The following is a 17,527-nucleotide window of genomic DNA, read 5'->3' on the forward strand; positions in this document are numbered from 1 at the left end:
CAGAAGGTATAGCTGTCTGTATTAATGCAATTAATATCACTATTAATGTGATCACTACTGCTGACTGTATCTTCCAGTGACTCTTCCCAAAGTTCTCTCTGTGCACATCCAAAAAAGCCAGACAAATTCTCCCTTAACCTAGTGAGAAGAAATCTGTGGAGGTGCACACTTTATCACAAACAAATAAAGGGATGCCATAAATACCAGCATTGCCTGTAAGTCAGGAGTTACTGTGAACGTAGCATTCAGGTTTAGATTATTAGTGCTAGTTCTGCCGTGAAAACAAACTCTATGCCATTTGGAGTTTCTGATTCAGAAGAATCTTTGAATTTGTTTGTCTTCCTTGATCACTCAAAATCAGGTGTCCACATTTGTTTCTTTCTTTCTTTCATATAGTTTGATTCATTTAGGACATTTTGTTCCTAGCATAAGAAAAGTATGGCTTTGGAGTCAGCTTCAGCAAACTGAAATCTGTGCTGAAGGCTTCTGGAAGTGGTGGCACTGCTCTGTTTCCCTCCCTCCTTCAGCTGCCTCCTCCTATGGCCTCCCTGGGGAGGATGAGGTTGCTCATGGCTGCATAGCCATCTCTGTCAGGGAACAGGCTGAAAATTAATGCATGGTTTAGATCTCAGGTGGATCGGGGCTGGCTTTTTTCGATCCGAATAACTCTGGTTACATGAGAACTAGTGATGAAATGAGAGGAGAAGGGAGAACTTAGTATTGAAATGAGGGAGGAGAGAAGGGTGAGGAGAGTGGGCGGGTACAGTCCATAAATAGGTTTGCTTAATAAAACTGCACATAGGAGTCCTCTTGCTAAACTAAGAGGTGAACTGTGTTTTTGGTGTTCCAGAAGACCAAGCATCAGAAAATTCCTTTTTTTTTATTTCTTAATTTTTACTTATTTACTTTCTGAGTAATATACTGAAGATTTGAAGCAGAGCCGTCATACAGGAAAAATAAAGAAAAGTGGGTATTGAGTGGAAATAATGGTAATAGCTAGAGTGTTCACAGAGGTGTTGACAGTACTCACTCCCTGGTCACTGTCTTTCCATGAAACATTATTTCAGGGGCAAATGTTGAAAATACATTTAGACTAAAAATGATCAAAAATGTCGTAAAGTCTGACTGGGATAAAAACTCACAGAAATAAATTTACCATTTTCCTTTATTTGACTCCTTCCATCACTCTTCCTGCAATTCCTACCTACCCAGTAGGGCTCATGAAACCTGTGGTGCTGGAGATGGAGTGATTCCATGGAGTTATGTCAGTGTGTGAGTTGGGAAGGGAGCAGGGGGACTGAGGGAAAGGGGGGGGAGAATGGAGGAACAGATGGATCCTAGATTATGCTGCAGCTGAGATTGAAATAAAATTTCACCTTAAAATGGGGTGGCTGCTGCTTCTACGAAACTCTTGGGGATAATTCATCTGCCACTTGATATATTGGCATGGTTTCTTTCCAGGTTCTATCCTCTATTCTCCTTCATGCTTGTACGTGTATACATGTGTGTGAGCTATGTGTATGTAATTTTCAAGATGCCTGGCCCCTTTTTTCTCCTTGGCTAACTTCTGAAATAGAGCTGTCAGGATGATTCCAGTGTTTGGAGCCATATTATTTCTGACAGAATATAGCTCTTCTCCTCAGTTTTCTTTTTTATGGCCTGAAGTCAATGGGAATATTCAATGCAACCTAAGGTCAGGTTGTTGAATTTTAACACAGTTTCCCATGAGAACTAAAGGGATGAAAATTCCTTTAAGAGTGGGAACGAAAAGTGGATTTTTAGCCGCCACGGCAACATGAGGAGTAAAGACTTGTTACGTGGCTATAGAAACAACTCGAAGAGGGTTCAGGTATAGGGGGATGAACTTCATTTAATTTGTGTAGGAATTTAACACGAGTCACTGTGTTATCAGAACAAAAGGGTTAAGCTTTCATAGCAACGGACCATTCTAGCAATCCTGAACTTCAGTAGATCAGCTGTAGGAAGATAAGTCAACTTAAATAATTTCACAAATGTGTTGAAGTAAAAAACACACAGTCAGATGAATCTATATGACATAGAAGGATACTAAATCATTATGATGGACCATATTTGAATACAATTACCAATTTTTTTATGAGTCTTAAAATACGGAAAAAAACGGCGTGCATGGGATGGACAGATTTGGCTAGTTCCTTTCTAGCTGATGCAGTATCTCAAGATGCAAGGGTTGTAAACAGTTGAAGAAAATGTCAATGGAGAATTTCATAATCCTGAGAAGATCAGGTAATGCTCATTTATTTCCTTCAAGGGAAGAGGCTTCATGCCTGTACCCACCTCCACAGAGGAGAAATTTACAAGGAGCTAGTTTTTATTTGGGCAAAATTTCTTGTAGAAATTTGTAGTGGAAATTTTAAAGTTCTGTAAAATTGATTGAATTTTGAAAAGACTAAATTGTTTTCTATGTTTTCCTGGTGTCAGAAGCCTTGTTGTTTGTATTAGTGATGAGAATGAAGGTGCTACTATTTACATCAGTAGATGAAATCATCACTTCTGTATAGCTTCAGATATGCTAAAAATGCCTTGCACTCCAGTGTTGATACAGCTTTATGCTGACCAATGAAGAGTCCAAATACTAAATTTAGAGCAAAGAGTTTTACTATATGTCTGCCATTAAAACAGGCAAAATGGGCTTTATTCATGTAATATATTAAGCACTTTTACTTCCCCAAATGACAGATGTCAAACTGTGTTACCGTCCTGTACTAACAGCTTCAAGGAGGCATTTTCCCATTTTTCTATGTTTGGTGAAAATAATAATCCTGTTTTATCAATGGCTTAAAAAACTGTTTTTATTTGGAAATATTGGGTAAGGGTTATATTTTAAGTAGAACATAGCACTGGAGGGCGTAAGATAAACCTCACAGTTACACTTGCTATGGAATTAAAAAAAAAAGTCACTGTCTGGCCCACAGCAGGATGAACTAGGAAAAATCCAGCTTTCTGAATGATGATCAGGCCAGTTAGATCTAGATGCAGCAATTAGATGGAAAATCTGCTTTATGGGATGATATTTGTGGTTTTGAAAGTGCCTCTGTAGATTTTGCCCCTACTTAATTTTTTTTTCGGTCTTTCCATAACAATATCGATTATTTCACATTCAGTTTTCAGTCTGCTTCACATACCCTTGTCTTCATTCTCCTTCCCTCTCCCCCTCCTTCACACCCTTTCTCACTTTTTCATATCTTCTCAGAGCTGTTAGAAAAAAAGGCCACCTTTCTATGTGCTATGTTTTTGAGCTTTAGCAATTTTCCATTTCACTTCTTTCTCGTAATACTTTTTCCATTTAATATTTGGGGAGAAAAATCATTTTATTTGAAGGCAAGCCAGATACACCATCACAGTGTTTTGGGCCAAGTTAGTATTTTTGAGTATAGAGTTTACTTACAGTTTCCTGTGTTTTGCAGTTGACTGTTATTAAAAAAGTAGAAGGGGAAAAAAAATCTTACTTTTACCATTGACAGCAGGTGTATGTTACAACTGTAACTGTCACTGCTCCCTAGTTTGGTCTGCAGCAGCCTGAAAGCTCTGCAGGTTGCTTACACTATACTGTTCTCATGACAACATGTGTTGTATGTGGGAAGTCATTGGTCTGGAAGTATGGTAGGGATGTTTTGGGGGAAGATGTAATCTGAACGAACCCTAAGGAAGGAAGGAAGTTGATGTACTGCAAAAAAAAGGAACGTTAGGTTTGTTTGGTGTTGTGGGCATGTGTGGTTATCCAAGATGGTTAGGAGGTAGAATATAAGTGATTTTAAGTAGTATTCGGGGGTTTTGAGATCAAGAAGCCTTTACTAACTCAGTGCTCTCAATGCAGTAGAAGCTATTTTTCGGCGTAATGAAGACTGAAGAAAACAGTAAGGACTTTCAATTTTACTAGTTTCAATTTTACTATTTTCAGTTTTACTGATTTTTGTATTAGTATAGAAAACATTTGTTTGCCTTTAATCCGTGGCTGATTTGTCCTAGATACTACTTCCTTGCAGTGTATATAGAGAGACTATGTAAAAGTGGACAAAAATGATGATACCATTCTCAAGATAGATAGAGCTGGCAAACACAAAGATACCAAAGCGTTTAGGCACCATGGTGATAGATGCCTTAGAGATAAATACAAGGGAGACAAACAGAATGAGTCAATTCATTGCCCAATTTGCATAAAAATTTTCATAAAATAACTTGCAATTGGAGAAGGAAAATAAATACTTGGTGTTTAAGTTGCTATGGTGTTGTGGTAAAAAAAAAAAAAAAAAAAAACATCAAAAAACAAAACAAAACAAAAAACCCAAACAACAAAGTAATGAAGAAATAGTCTAAGCTACATCGTAAGTTGACTCACCATGCAGTGTCCTCTAAGTAACTAAGTGAATATGAAAAAATGCTTTAATTACATAAAGGTTAGATGTGGTACAAAGTAGTGTAATGACAGCCTTTCCTGACCTCTTAGCTTATGCAGCAGAATTAACTATTAATTTCAGGAAGCTTTGAAGAGAACTGTGCAGCAAATGCTGTGAATTCCTGTATTTACCACCGCGAATAAGCCTTACTTCTGTCTTAGTGCTTTGGATACAGTGATAGAAAGATCAATATGTTAGCCTCCGAAAACATTTTCTGCCTTTTCTTCTGGCTGGGATGAGCATTTTCTATCTTTGACTGTAATTATTTTTAAATCAGAAACCTTGTTTTATAGACTCTTCTTCGTAAGGTTGCTGGATGCTTTCCCTTGCATCCAAGGGTAATGCCTGTTTTCAGCAGACCACCCAAACACGTGCCTAAGTTCACCCTTAAACATTTCATTGGATTTATGCTTAAAGGAATACATAAGGATACTAAAAAGGAAGATATTCTTAAATACTTTTTAGAATAAGGACCTAAATAAGAATAAAAAGAGAATAATGTGTCTTGTTTTAATAATGTGAATTAATTAGCCAGTTTATTAACAGCCTTCATTTACTGATGTTATCTCTTGTAGTTATGTAACTTCAAAGATTACAGAAGAATACTTTACCTAAATTTTGTTCAATGTATGTATTTCCATAAGCATACTTTCCACCAACATAATTTAGCTGCAGAGGTACCAATAAGCTTGCTTCCATTTAGACATATTTTGTAGAGTTTAAAGTACTGAAGGAAGGTAGTAGGGGAAATAAGGTAAAAAGAAAATTGACAACTTCATTCTAATTTTTTTGGAAAGTACGTCAGAATTTTGTGCCTTTGCTGCAGTGTAATTATTTTTGAATTGGTACTCCTGACTGAGGAGGCAATGTTCTATTTTTTTCTGTTAGACCTGAATGAATGGGCAAATATAAGAAGTACTCCAAACAGAAAAAAAACATGCCATTTTGCAGTTTATAAAGCATATGGCTCTGATAATGTAGCTCAGAAAGGGCACATTCTGTTTTTGTCCTTGAAAAGTCAAATTCTGGATCAGAGTTTGGCAAGACTAGTTACCTTGTCTAACTTGTAGTCCATTTACTGGGGATCAAGGGTTAGAAATTTAAGTATAACTTAAGACATCCACTCCTTATAAGAAACTTCCTGGAACAGTTTAGAGTTTCCATATGGAGAGATGGTGAAAAACAAGAGCAGAAATGATAGGAAAGTCAGATATCAGAATTACACTAGTTACTCAAATTAGGACTCAATAAAGTAGGCGCCTAGATGTTTTTTCTGCTTTACTTTTACTGAGAACTCTCTCAAGAATGGCTGATTTTGCCAATATTTTTCCTTGCAGATGACATTAAATAAAAGGAAATTATCTCCCAAATGCATACCTATGCAGGCATTTGGAATGCAGCAAATGCGCTTTCTTTATGACTGAGCAATTTCAGCTGTGAGCAGCTGTATAGCAGAAAGTACAAAAAAAACCCAACATTTTCTGAGGTACATTAAATTGTAGTACCCAAAGAATATGGATATGCATTTTATAATTTATACATGATAAAATAACTAAAGTTCAAACTAGATTCGCCACTGGTTTTAAATGCCTTTGTAAAAATGATATTGAAAAGGAATGTAGGAACTGACATGGCTTACAAATGGTTTTTTTTTTTCATCATTTTCAGCATATATTCATCAATGAATTCTCCATGTAAAGATCTTGTCTATAATTTGGAAAGTCTTTATAAATGAAATTCAACAAAAGCAATAGACTTAAGGAGAAATGATCTTATCTAGGATAGTACATAGTGCATTTCTGAGTATGTGTACACATCCATGTCTGTTGATACGATTTAGGGAAGAAAAAAAAGGTAGGGAGAATAGTCCTGACAGTATTATTTGTAATGTGTCTCTACCCATTCATTCACTGAATAATTTTGTACCATCTAAAACACTAATTGGATTGCACGATTGCATGACTCTCCGGAGTATTGCATCTCAGCAATAAAATCCCCACAGAGTCATTTATCATGTCAAAGGGTAAGTGATATTTTTTGGGGTATTCATCTGGATAGATGAAAAACAAACACTGCAGTTTGGGAATTCATAGATACAGAGGCATGACCTGTAAATGAATGATCTACAAGATTATGCACTGAATGTGCTTCAGATAGCAATGTATAAGGCATTTCAGTATATAAATATTAGATGTCTCTTTTTAAGTTTGAGATACTTGTAGTTCCAGCCAGCCCTCTCACACCTCTGGATGCTTCCCTAATGCAATATCACAGTGGAAGTAAAAAACCATGGAGTGAGTCCACCAAGGAATAAGGGAGTAGATTTTGGCGTTAGGAAGATATTATTTTTTTATTAGCCCATAGTTATCAGGCCAGTCTGCCTTTTCTGTTGCTGTAATATACTCATGTTCAGCAACATCTTGGGTAAAGTCCAGGAAAAATAAATCTGGGAGATCATCGCTTTTTTAAATGCCATGCTTTTTTCAGTTGAGGACTGTGGTCTTGAGTTTGCAAAAATCAACAGTTTTGGTTGACTTTAAAATTATAAATAGCAGAGATCAATGAGAAAGGCCTTTAATTTTCAAAAGCACATCCAGCTGAAGACAGACTTACGTGCTTAATACTACAAGTACATATCATGCCTAATTTCAAAATACTCCAGATCAGCCAAAGGTAAGGCAAGGAGTACCTTCATCCTGAGTTATCCATGTCTGCATGTAGACATGCCTCTCTCAGACATTGCTAAAAGTGCAGTTTTTAGTATGCAGACCAGTATGGTCTCCTATGTCATGTGCAAGTGCTAGTGGGATTCACAAAATAAATAGGCATTGTTTTGTATAACTGTCCTATAAAACTGAGCCTGGTAGCCTTTACTGGTCTGTCAAGTATACATACCTTGCCCTGTAGCACTCACACTTTAAACTAATAGTTTCCTGGATCTTGGCAGGGCAGGAGCAGGAAAGTGTTTCTGCCTCTGGCTCTCTTAGGGAGGAAGAAGTATGTAAGGAAATTCTCATCATGTTAAGTTCATGAATAAAGTGCTTAGAAGTAAACAATATTGTGATGCCTGGGTGGAAGGAGGTATCTTCTCATATTTAAGCTAATTGGTTGAATTGTAGAGGCTAAATGACTTTGTATGACTTTCCTTTAATATTTCCTATTTTTTCCAAATCCTCTGACTCTCCATGTGCCATTCCTACCTTTCCCCAGGACTTGTTAGAGAACTTTGTTATCTGAATTGGATACCGGTCATGGCCAGGGAATGACTGATTGTGTTCATTTCTCAGTATGTAATTCCTCAACATTTGAAGTTGAGCTAGAAGTAGGAAAGGTAACACATGTAAATTAATTGCTTATGTTTTTTTATTTATGCATACTGTTTCTTTAGACAAGAGATTTGGACTGAAATTTTGGAAAATAATTTGCCTAAGTTACTTAATTACATATGAGTTACTGCTCTTTCTGAGTGAATGTATCATTTCTCCTAAAATGGAGCCCCTCTGTTCCATTTTATTTTGCAAGTGAAAAATGATCCTTTGCTCAAAGCTCCACTGACTTCAAAAAGGTGTACAGCCAAATTGTAAAAGTTTACAGGTAGTGTTACTTGCAGGATTCAGCCTGAACCTTCATGTATTTCTGTATTATATATTTGAAACGTGCAACTTAAACAGGAAATAATAGCATCAGTAATCCTTAAGAAGAGCATTACAGAAAGTGAGAAGCTACAATTCAGTTCTCAATGCTAAGGACATTCTGTGCTAACTAGTACAGTTAGTAATGAACATATTAGAATTGTACATAGCAAACTTACGAGCTAAAGTGATGAACATGTTCTGGTATAGTGACATTTTTTTGCTGGGTTTGCTACTAACACTTGTTCTATTATGCAAATCAGCAAATAATATTTTTAGAAATCCTCTTTTTATTACTTATCTCTGTCAGATAATTGCAGCAGGAATAGCAACACCTTTTTATCCACAAACAATTGGATAGAGTTAGAAGCCACTGGAGTGAGAACTTATATTTTTAAAGTGATCATGAATATATTAACTATTACTCTAATTTTACTCCTTTGTCATTCTCTTTTAACCGCAGCAGTGTGATAGGATTTCCAGTTTCTTCAACAATAACACAAATCTGTGGCACAACAGTGACACTATTAAAAAAATAGTTATGTATTGTTAAGTGCTATCCATGCATGCAGCAGTACCATGAGAACTTTGCATCTAAATATGCCAATAAATCCTGATTTGTCTGTAGAAGTGACATACCCATCAGCAAAATACACCAGAAGTAATTATCTAGTCAGCCTGAGTGCACAATGAAGATGAAATTAATTTCTTTAAAGGGATCTTCAATAAAGTTTTATTTTATTTATTATCATAGTAGAAAATGAAATAAGTGTTAATTTCCACAATAAATGAAATAATTCATTTATTTTCAAATGTGATAAACGCGAATGTAGCATAGCTAATAGACATTTCTACGTTCAAACACAATCATTCAGGTTTTAAATAGCTTGATACTGAAGTCATTAATGGGTTACAGAAGTATAATTGCTGACATTACTTGGCTAAAAGAGCCATCTCACTACACTTTAAAAGTACACTGGAATACTATTGCTGTTCTTCATATATTGCTTCCTTTTAATGTGACAGAAGATAAATTAACAAATTTGTGTTTGCTAAGCACTTAGTATTATTTTTCACCTCTCTCTCTCTCTCTCTTTCTTTTTTTTTTAATAGAATAAAAAGGAAATCTCTATTAATGCGCAGTGGAAGCAAGTGTTTTTCCAGTTCAGCAGTTTGAGTTGTTTCAAGAGAAGAGTAGCATGGTCTGTAACTCTGACAGCTAGTAGTAGTTTAGTTTACTGCTTCTACCACCTGCCTTCTGGCTTATTATTGGAAGCAAGAAGCATGCAATTAAGTATGAGGAAATGAAAATAAATGACACTGTTCATTGCACATTACAAAGTGCCTGGCAGAAAGAATGCAGCTTGCCTGACCTGGTGACCCCTGGGGAAAACATGTCTTTTGCCTGAGAAAAAGCCAGTGAATCAGACACTGACCGTAGTTTTATCTGATATCAAACACAGTTGTTTTGTTCCTAACAGCTTTAAACTTTTAAAATTTTAGTTTAGTTTAGTTTAGTTTAATTCCGGTTGTTTTCTTCAAAGCATTAAGATACTAATCTAAAGTGAAACTTACTGTGTGTATAGGGGCGATAGCACGCTGAACATGCAGGGATGTCTTAACAGTTTCTTGAAGAAAAGTTTTTGGATTGCATTTCCAATAGGACCAACTTTAACTGATTATTAAATTCTAAGTCATATTGTAAGTGGTAATGTTTTTTAAAAGGTGATTAATTCAGTTTGTGAAGCAACATTGCATTGAATGCAGTGTTACTAAGTATGTAACTTAGATCCTCCCCTTGCCTCAGAACCAGAATGCTTAAAGCCTGAACAGTTCTAAAATGCCTGTTTTGTGAATGCCAGATTCTCTGTCTGTGGCTTCTGCAGTTGTTAAAACATAATGGTAATAATTGGTTTTTAGTCATTCATCCGAAATTGTGTAAGCACCCCTACCAAGCTGAGTAAACATTATCCTGGTATTACAGAATAGGAAGAAACTGCAGCAGAGGGAAATCTGATAGTTTACTCAGAACATGCAGCAGATCAAAAAGTAGTTAAAAGTGAGTTACTAAATTGAGCAGGAAAATAAGAGTTTGATATAAATCATGTTTTTCTGCTACAGAAGTCAAATTCATCTTTTGTCGATCCCAGATGACTCCAGTGCATGAATTCAGCTATTACTGTCTGTTTTGTGTGGCCAGCCATAAATAGTGGAGCTTTCATAATGAAAGCAGAATCAGTTAGTAACTTCATGTTTGCATGATCTGCTACAAAGCCATAACACAGGTGAAGTTTGCCAAAGTTAGTAAACTTTTCAGTAAAGGTGAATAGCCAGTGAATATTAGAATACAAATAACTTCAGGTAGAAGTGCTGCCAAGACTTTGTGGTCTTTAATGATTTCATACTGAAGAAAGGAGTATCTTGGTAACATGATGGGTATTGTTTTGAGTGTCATTTTATTCACCCCATAACCTAAAGTAAAACTTAAGGGTGCAAACTCAGGAGGAATTGAAACCATGCAAGGTCCAAACAAAAACCACCAACTTTCACATTTCTGGCTGAATGTAAGCACAGGAATCCTGTCTTTCTCCCTCTCTGTCTCTCTCTTTCTCTTCCTCACCCACACCTTGTTCCCTCCTAACCTCTTTCTTCTTTCTCCTTTCTTCTCTCTATATTTTGCGTGGAGACTATGTAGAAGGAATTGTTTTAATCTATATTTTATTTATGTAAACTTCCCATATTCCATGAAAAGAAGTGTTTTCTATTGCACTTCTTAATATGACTTCTTAGATTCTGATAAAAGAAAGAAAGAAAAAAAAAAAAGATATTTAGATATCACTTGTTCAGTTTCTTCAAGTTAAAAAGCATGTCTTTCCAGAGATGTTCTATCCTTAGTCCTGCACAACATGAAATATGGTTGACAGCTATATTACCACACTGCAGATTGCAAAGCAATTCACATTCACACTTCTAAGTGCCTCTCCTTTCAAGACTTATGGATGTATGCCAAATTACTTGCATTATGGTGTATGGCCTTCTATATGTACTTTATAGAGCAGGCCTTTGGTTTCCATTAAAATCAATGAAGTAGAGTCCCAAACAGCTTTTCTATAGAGTGTAGTGGATGTCAAGCAAGGTTAATAATAAAATACTACATATATAATACATATCTTCAACATACATCCATATTTCTATTTTTAACATGGTATTTTTGGTATTTAGGACGGAAACTCCAGTGATAAATTTAGCTGTTAAGTTCAGCTTTCAGTTTTTACCCTCACCAATGTATGTGAAAAATAAATATACAATTTAATAGACTACTTAGGCAATGTTTCCAAATGTAATGGGCCAGCAAACATTTAAGGAGCTTAAGGTCTTATGCTAAAAGAAAGAAAAACACATTAATGTTTCAAAGGAAATGGGTGAAACACAAGATACCCTTCAATGCTTGTTCATCTAGACAAATAAATGATTATGCCATCTCATAATGCCTCATTCCTAGTCTCTAAGTTCACATATTTCATTACGGTAGTTAAACAGACAAGTTAAAAAAAGATCAGAAGGAATGGTAAAATAATATCAATAATATTAATTATATGAACTATGAATATGCTTACTTTTAGTCGTATTAATGTGATAAGTGAAGCAAATTTATAGATTTTTAAAATAATGGACTCATGACAAACAGGCTAATTACAGGCCGGATTCTGGGGGAAGATGAGAAAAAGGACATGCTTTAAAGACATCTTCTTAAATCTCTTCTCCAGTGAATTTAGTGAGACTAATGCTAGATTGATGTGAAGGAGCAAGACAAGCAGAAAAGATGTACGAATAAATGTATGCAGTGGAAGGGTACATTTCATCTTTCTATTTATTGATTTACTTTTTCAATGAAATTATCGCTTTCCTTTAGGCTTACTGAACCTAGAAGCAACCTAGCAACAATACAGTTTCAAAATTGCCTTAAGTCTAGAGGAGAAAAAAAAACAACAAAAAAACATAGCATGGAAATCACTGTTGCTGGCTGTTTTCAACAAGTGTGAAATCCTTAAAGTTCCACTCATGTTAAAAGAATGTGATATTAGAATGGGGGCATGGTGGACTCGTGATACATGTTTATGTGTAGCATTATATTTTTGTGGTCCATAGTCTCTGTAGGGCTATATTCTCGCAAATGCAAATGGATTTCAGACAGTATTTTTCTCTGTAATTGTAGCATATGTGAAAACTGCTGAACTGTATCTCAAGAATAGTCTCTAAAATCAGATTCTGTGATTATCAAACATCAGTACCTCCTTTTATCAAGATAACTTGAAAGAAATGATAGGGAAGTCAGCTATATGTACTGCGAATGATTACCCGCATGTAATGTTGAAAATGAAGCAAACTCATGCCATTTAAAAATATTGGCCTAATTAGTAAGACAGAAAGTATGTTGGGTAATTTCAAAATTTTGAAAAGAAATTTCTGGGGATTAAATACAGTTCATAAGAATTACTGTATTGGTTCACACTTCTTCTTATCTCTTAAAAGGATGCATGAAGTGTGCTAGGAATAGATTACAGCAGAGAGTGCAAGTACATTGTGGTCTTTCATTTGATGTGCCCACATACTTCAGTAGTTACTTCTGGTAGGTCTAAGCCTCATGAATTCATCTAATCTCTTTCAAAATCTTGAAGATCAGCCTTGTCACAGAAAAAAAATATTGTCCATTGAAGTGGTTGAGCAGAAATTCCAAATTTAAAAAATGAGTAAGTTGTATATTTTCTTTACCAAATTGTAAGGAATCAGTCATAATTATGTAAGCCTTTTCTCCAGAGTTTTGTCAGCTCTAAACATCATAAGCTATGGTGGCAAAAATCAGCAAAGAGAGTCTGTAAAGAGCATGAAGACAAAAGGCAGAAAATTTGAATTTACGAAAAAATGTTGCTGATATCCATTGTATTAAAATCATTTATAAATTTCGAGATCAATTTTAAAGGGGCAATAGCTTTTTGCCAAGAATTTCACTTGCAGGTATGTTAACCAGGTGATCAATTCAAGGAAAATAAGTTGATTGAAGATGTTTAGAACTTAGATTAATGCAAAATGCATGGTTGAGTCTATAGGAAATTGCTTGGTAACAGCAGTATGCTTTGAACTGAGGAAATAAATTTCTGTTTAGTACTACTTGCTCTAAAGTTGAGTTCTGCTCAGATTACTGGAGAGGACATCTGAATATAGTAAAATTTATGACACAAAAGCAGGTGACTATCACCTGCTTCAATCCCGAGTTAAACTGTATGTGCTCAGATATTATTTCCCAGTCGTTATTAGCTCACTGGTAGTTCACTGTAAATGTTCTCCAGTAGCACTTAGTGAACTACCCTGGAGACCACTAGCCAGATCCTCAGCTGCTGACAAGGAAAAAAGGCATGAGTGTGAGGAAAACATCGAATTCTCACTTAAAGTCCCTTGTGTCTCATGCAAGGACCTCCTGCCAAAATATATTAGTCTAGCTCTTTGATTTCTCTTTTGTCCTCTACTGAGCCGAGTGCAGCAAGTCCAGAACTATAATATAATCTACTTAAGAACAAGATTATATACTTATCTAACTTTGGAGACAGCTCTCTACATTTTTGGCATAGCTTGAAAATGGAGACCAAAGTTACAGCTCCTGGTCAGGTCCTGCTAAGTAATGGTGAGGCCAGCATTCAAGTGAATGTGACTGATAGAAGCTGAGGATGCTGAAATCTTTGCACAGTGTACAAGTATGTATGGCCTAGTATGATGTGGAGTTTTCATTATAACATATATTGTTTTTATAATCCCAGAGTTGCGAGGAGAATTAAGTATCTGATATTCACTAATAAGTCTTGAAAAAATGCTGATTGGTTTCAGTGGAAAGGAAAAGTATTCAGAAAACATAAAACTATGATGTATTAGCATAATGTCATTGAGAATCGAGTGTTACAGTCTTTTATATTTTTTCACTGGTGTTCTATAAACATGCAACACATCAGGTTAATATATCAAATATATACATAATGTCTTCCTATAGTGTTCCATATATTGCTGTTAAATCTTCTTAAAACAGAAACGCAATGTACTCTAAGTAAATATAGAGCTACTGAATCATAACAAAAAATTTTAAATTATTTTTTTTTACCATAAGAACTATGTCAGAATCTCAGGTGAAAATGCTGATAGATTGAAATCAGATTTTTTTTTTTTCCTTTCTCAGAAATGTGCCAATTTCAACAAAACCTTTTCAGTTTCAAGAAGGCTTTTCTGGTTAAAAGTGAATAAAGCTTAGAAGACCCACCTGGCCAGTAGATGTATGTAAAGTAAGACAGCACAAAGGTCAGTCTGTTCCCATGCCTACTTTACATGATGGGCTTGAACCTCAGTTGAAAACTGAGGTGAATGCCCTGCTTCTTGACAGTAGTTTCAGTTTCCCCCACTGAATGTGCTCCAGTCTGCTTACACATACACATAAGTGATCATTTTGGGGATGGAGCTACAGTCTAGCTCTAGAACAGGGACCCAATAGGAGGTCCCTATTCCTCAAGAGGAAAAAAAGATGTTCATTTCCCCCAGAAAATGTTTGAATATTCCAGAAATCATCATTAGAAACAGAATTCTGACCAAAGTAGCAAAAAGGATAAAAGATAAATGGACCTGTCTGAATGCCTACCTATGCAACATATTGTAGAGTACCTGCTGTAGCAGGGAGGTTGCACTCAATGGTCTCTTGAGGTCCCTTCCAACCCCTGAAATTCTGTGATTCTGTGATTCTGTAAAAACTTCCAAGAAATGAAAGTATTATTGGAATGGTGATATTTCAATAGGTAAATACTGCAGCACTAAGCTATCTCTTTATGTACTGTATGTGAAGCAGTGATATAGAACAGAATTCACCTGACAGAGAGAAATGTTGCCCATTTTTTTTTAATCTGTGGACTTGGTGACAATTTCTTGTTTGTATGAAGAAAGGTGTGAGTTTAACTCTTGTTATAGACTTCTGGAAAAGCACACCCCACTGAAGCCATCTGCATGTGGGGATCAAGCTGACAGGAGGTTTACCCATGCAGAGGCCAAGTATTTGAGCCAATTGCATATCTACCAAAATGACACTGAAGAGCTCAGTCCTGCATCTCCTGAAGACATACGAAAAAAAAATCAACAAACAAACCCCCTACTACATTCACTTCTGTGGCGTTATATCTGCTTTTCATAATACCCTTTTATTTCGCATTTCATTTAGCTATCAAACAATTTCCTGAAACAAAAAATTCTTTTTTGTCCCTTTGATATAAGATTTTACTGTACTTAGGATATTTGACTCTTATTTGCAAAGACAGGATAAAAAAAAACAAAATGTTTTGCGCTATGAAATGAGAGTGGAACAAGCTCCTACAGGCAGGTTGCTTTGTTGAGTCAAATTTATACTCTCATTTTGAGTGTGAAGCTTATACCATTCTTCATTTCACAGGAGGAGATATACTTTACACTAATACATAGTAATCTCTGTACATTCCCTACTCACTTTCTTTGCTTTCAGCCACACCTTAGTGGGAAATTTCTCTGAGAAATTAACATGGGAATTGGCTTGTAACTGCTTTTTCAAATATATTTATCAGTGCAGTTGTTGTACTGTTATGACAAAGAGATTCTACTAATAACAGTGATTGATTTTTGATGACAGATAAAGCCCAGACACTGAAAACTTCTACATATGGAATGTTTATTTTCCTAGTACATTTTGAACATGAAATAAGTTAAATTATTGTTATTTTCAAAACACCTTTTACATTGAAAAAGTGATGAGTGAGAGAATTTAAGAAATTATGTTCAAAAGTCTAAGAGGTATTGTGTTGTTTTCTACAAATATTAACGATCAGGAGAGAAGATCTTGCATTATTTTTGTTTTCTGTAATCAGTATAATAGAGAGCTTGTATATAATAGATAATGCTAGCTATGTCAGTACGAGTGTCTTGCAAAAACTAAATAAATAAAAAGTGACTTAGCTTCTATTTACCTTGCAGCAGGTGAACAAATAATGCGACAGTGAAATAAATTATTTTTTCCTTCTAGCTAAGCATATCGTCAATCCTTCTTACTAGAGTAATGAAGCAAGAAACAATATTTTGTTTGCTTTTCACTGTTTTAGAGAATGTTCACATCAAAAAAGAAGATAACACTTCAAATTTAAGGATAGCTGTGGTATGGTTTTATCACTTTCCTTCTAAGTCATGTATTGCTTTTTGTTTTAAATCAGTCTGAGATCTCTCTGGACTTTCCTGTCAGGAATATTGCCTCCTAGCAGTTGCCAGAAAAATTTCTAAAGAATAAATATGGGCACTGGAAATTTAATGTTCTGGAAATTTTATTTAAGTGCTGGGTTACTTACCTAATTCAGGATTTTTTTAAAGCAAGCATATGTGTCTTCTGCTGATACAATCATCTTCAGGTCCTCTTAATTCTTACCTGCTTGAAAAGTATGATGGCAATAGAGCAAAAGCAATACAAGACAAAATACACATTTATTTGCCTCTAATTCACTTTCAGTTGTAAGTCCTGACTCAGTTTAAATTTCAGACATCAATTCAGAACAAAGTATATGTAAAATTTTAGAGATGGCCTTTTACAGAGAGAACAGTGAAGATGGTGTTCTGTTGTTTACATCCTCTGACAGAATTCCAGGAGGACTCTTTTCCTTGGATTCTTTGATATTAGACTACTAAATCCACTTGTACTACCAGTCCTGAACTTCTGAAAACCTCTATAATATGTATATCTGACAGCTTTGAGAAGCAGTGGGAAGGAAGTGAATGAGTGTGTGCAAAACTGAATCTTGTTGGCAACTGGGAAAATTGCCAGTAAATTCAATGAAGCTTTTCATTAAATTCAATGTGTTGTACATTAAAGTTCATTTTGGCCCACTTTCTACAGCTTTTAAAATTATACAGGTTAAAAAAGTTATATGAAATTTTACCTACTTGCAAATATTCGATTTTGTGTTGAATCTATTTTAAACTCACATGAATAATTTTGAAGTATCTGCTAAGGAGTCGTGTCATGTATACAGTTTCTTTCTTTTTATTTTCTGTCTATGTGAATCAATTGAAGCATGTGGTGTTGTTTTCCTGGGTACTTATGTGTGCACACTTGGCAGCAACAAATGAAAATATGTATACACGGTTCATTTGTGTCTAAGAAAATTCTTCTGTTGATGAAGGATTTTTTTCCGGTTATGCCAGAGAGATATGTAATTAAGATTGCTCTCACCTTTCTCCCTTAAGTTCAGATTTTTTGTTTTGTTTTGTTTTGTTTATGATAACCAACTTCTTTTATCAGTAAATGTCTAAGAGAAGTTAAGTCCCAGAAGTCATGAACCTTGAGAGCCCTATGGAACAAGACACGATTTTATTCCTTAGATGTGGAAAAAGGGAAGTCCTTTCCTGCCCATCCTGGGA

At 35.4% G+C, this 17,527-nt stretch overlaps 1 long non-coding RNA gene across 3 annotated transcripts in view; it reads left to right on the forward strand.

Moving 5' to 3' along the window:
• LOC104910345 (uncharacterized) overlaps positions 1-17,527 on the forward strand; it is a 46,076-nt gene that overhangs the window by 9,540 nt on the left and 19,009 nt on the right. For 2 of the 3 annotated variants that reach the window (XR_014882518.1, XR_014882519.1), the window contains exon 2: positions 14,292-14,410. The exons of the other annotated variant lie outside the window; for it this stretch is intronic. This is a non-coding gene — a long non-coding RNA (uncharacterized LOC104910345). The remainder of the gene's footprint in view (positions 1-14,291; positions 14,411-17,527) is intronic. 3 annotated transcript variants of the gene reach the window in all.

This window comes from Meleagris gallopavo, chromosome 3 (assembly GCF_905368555.1).
Source record: "Meleagris gallopavo chromosome 3, MGAL_WU_HG_1.1, whole genome shotgun sequence".
Classification (NCBI taxonomy): domain Eukaryota; kingdom Metazoa; phylum Chordata; class Aves; order Galliformes; family Phasianidae; genus Meleagris; species Meleagris gallopavo.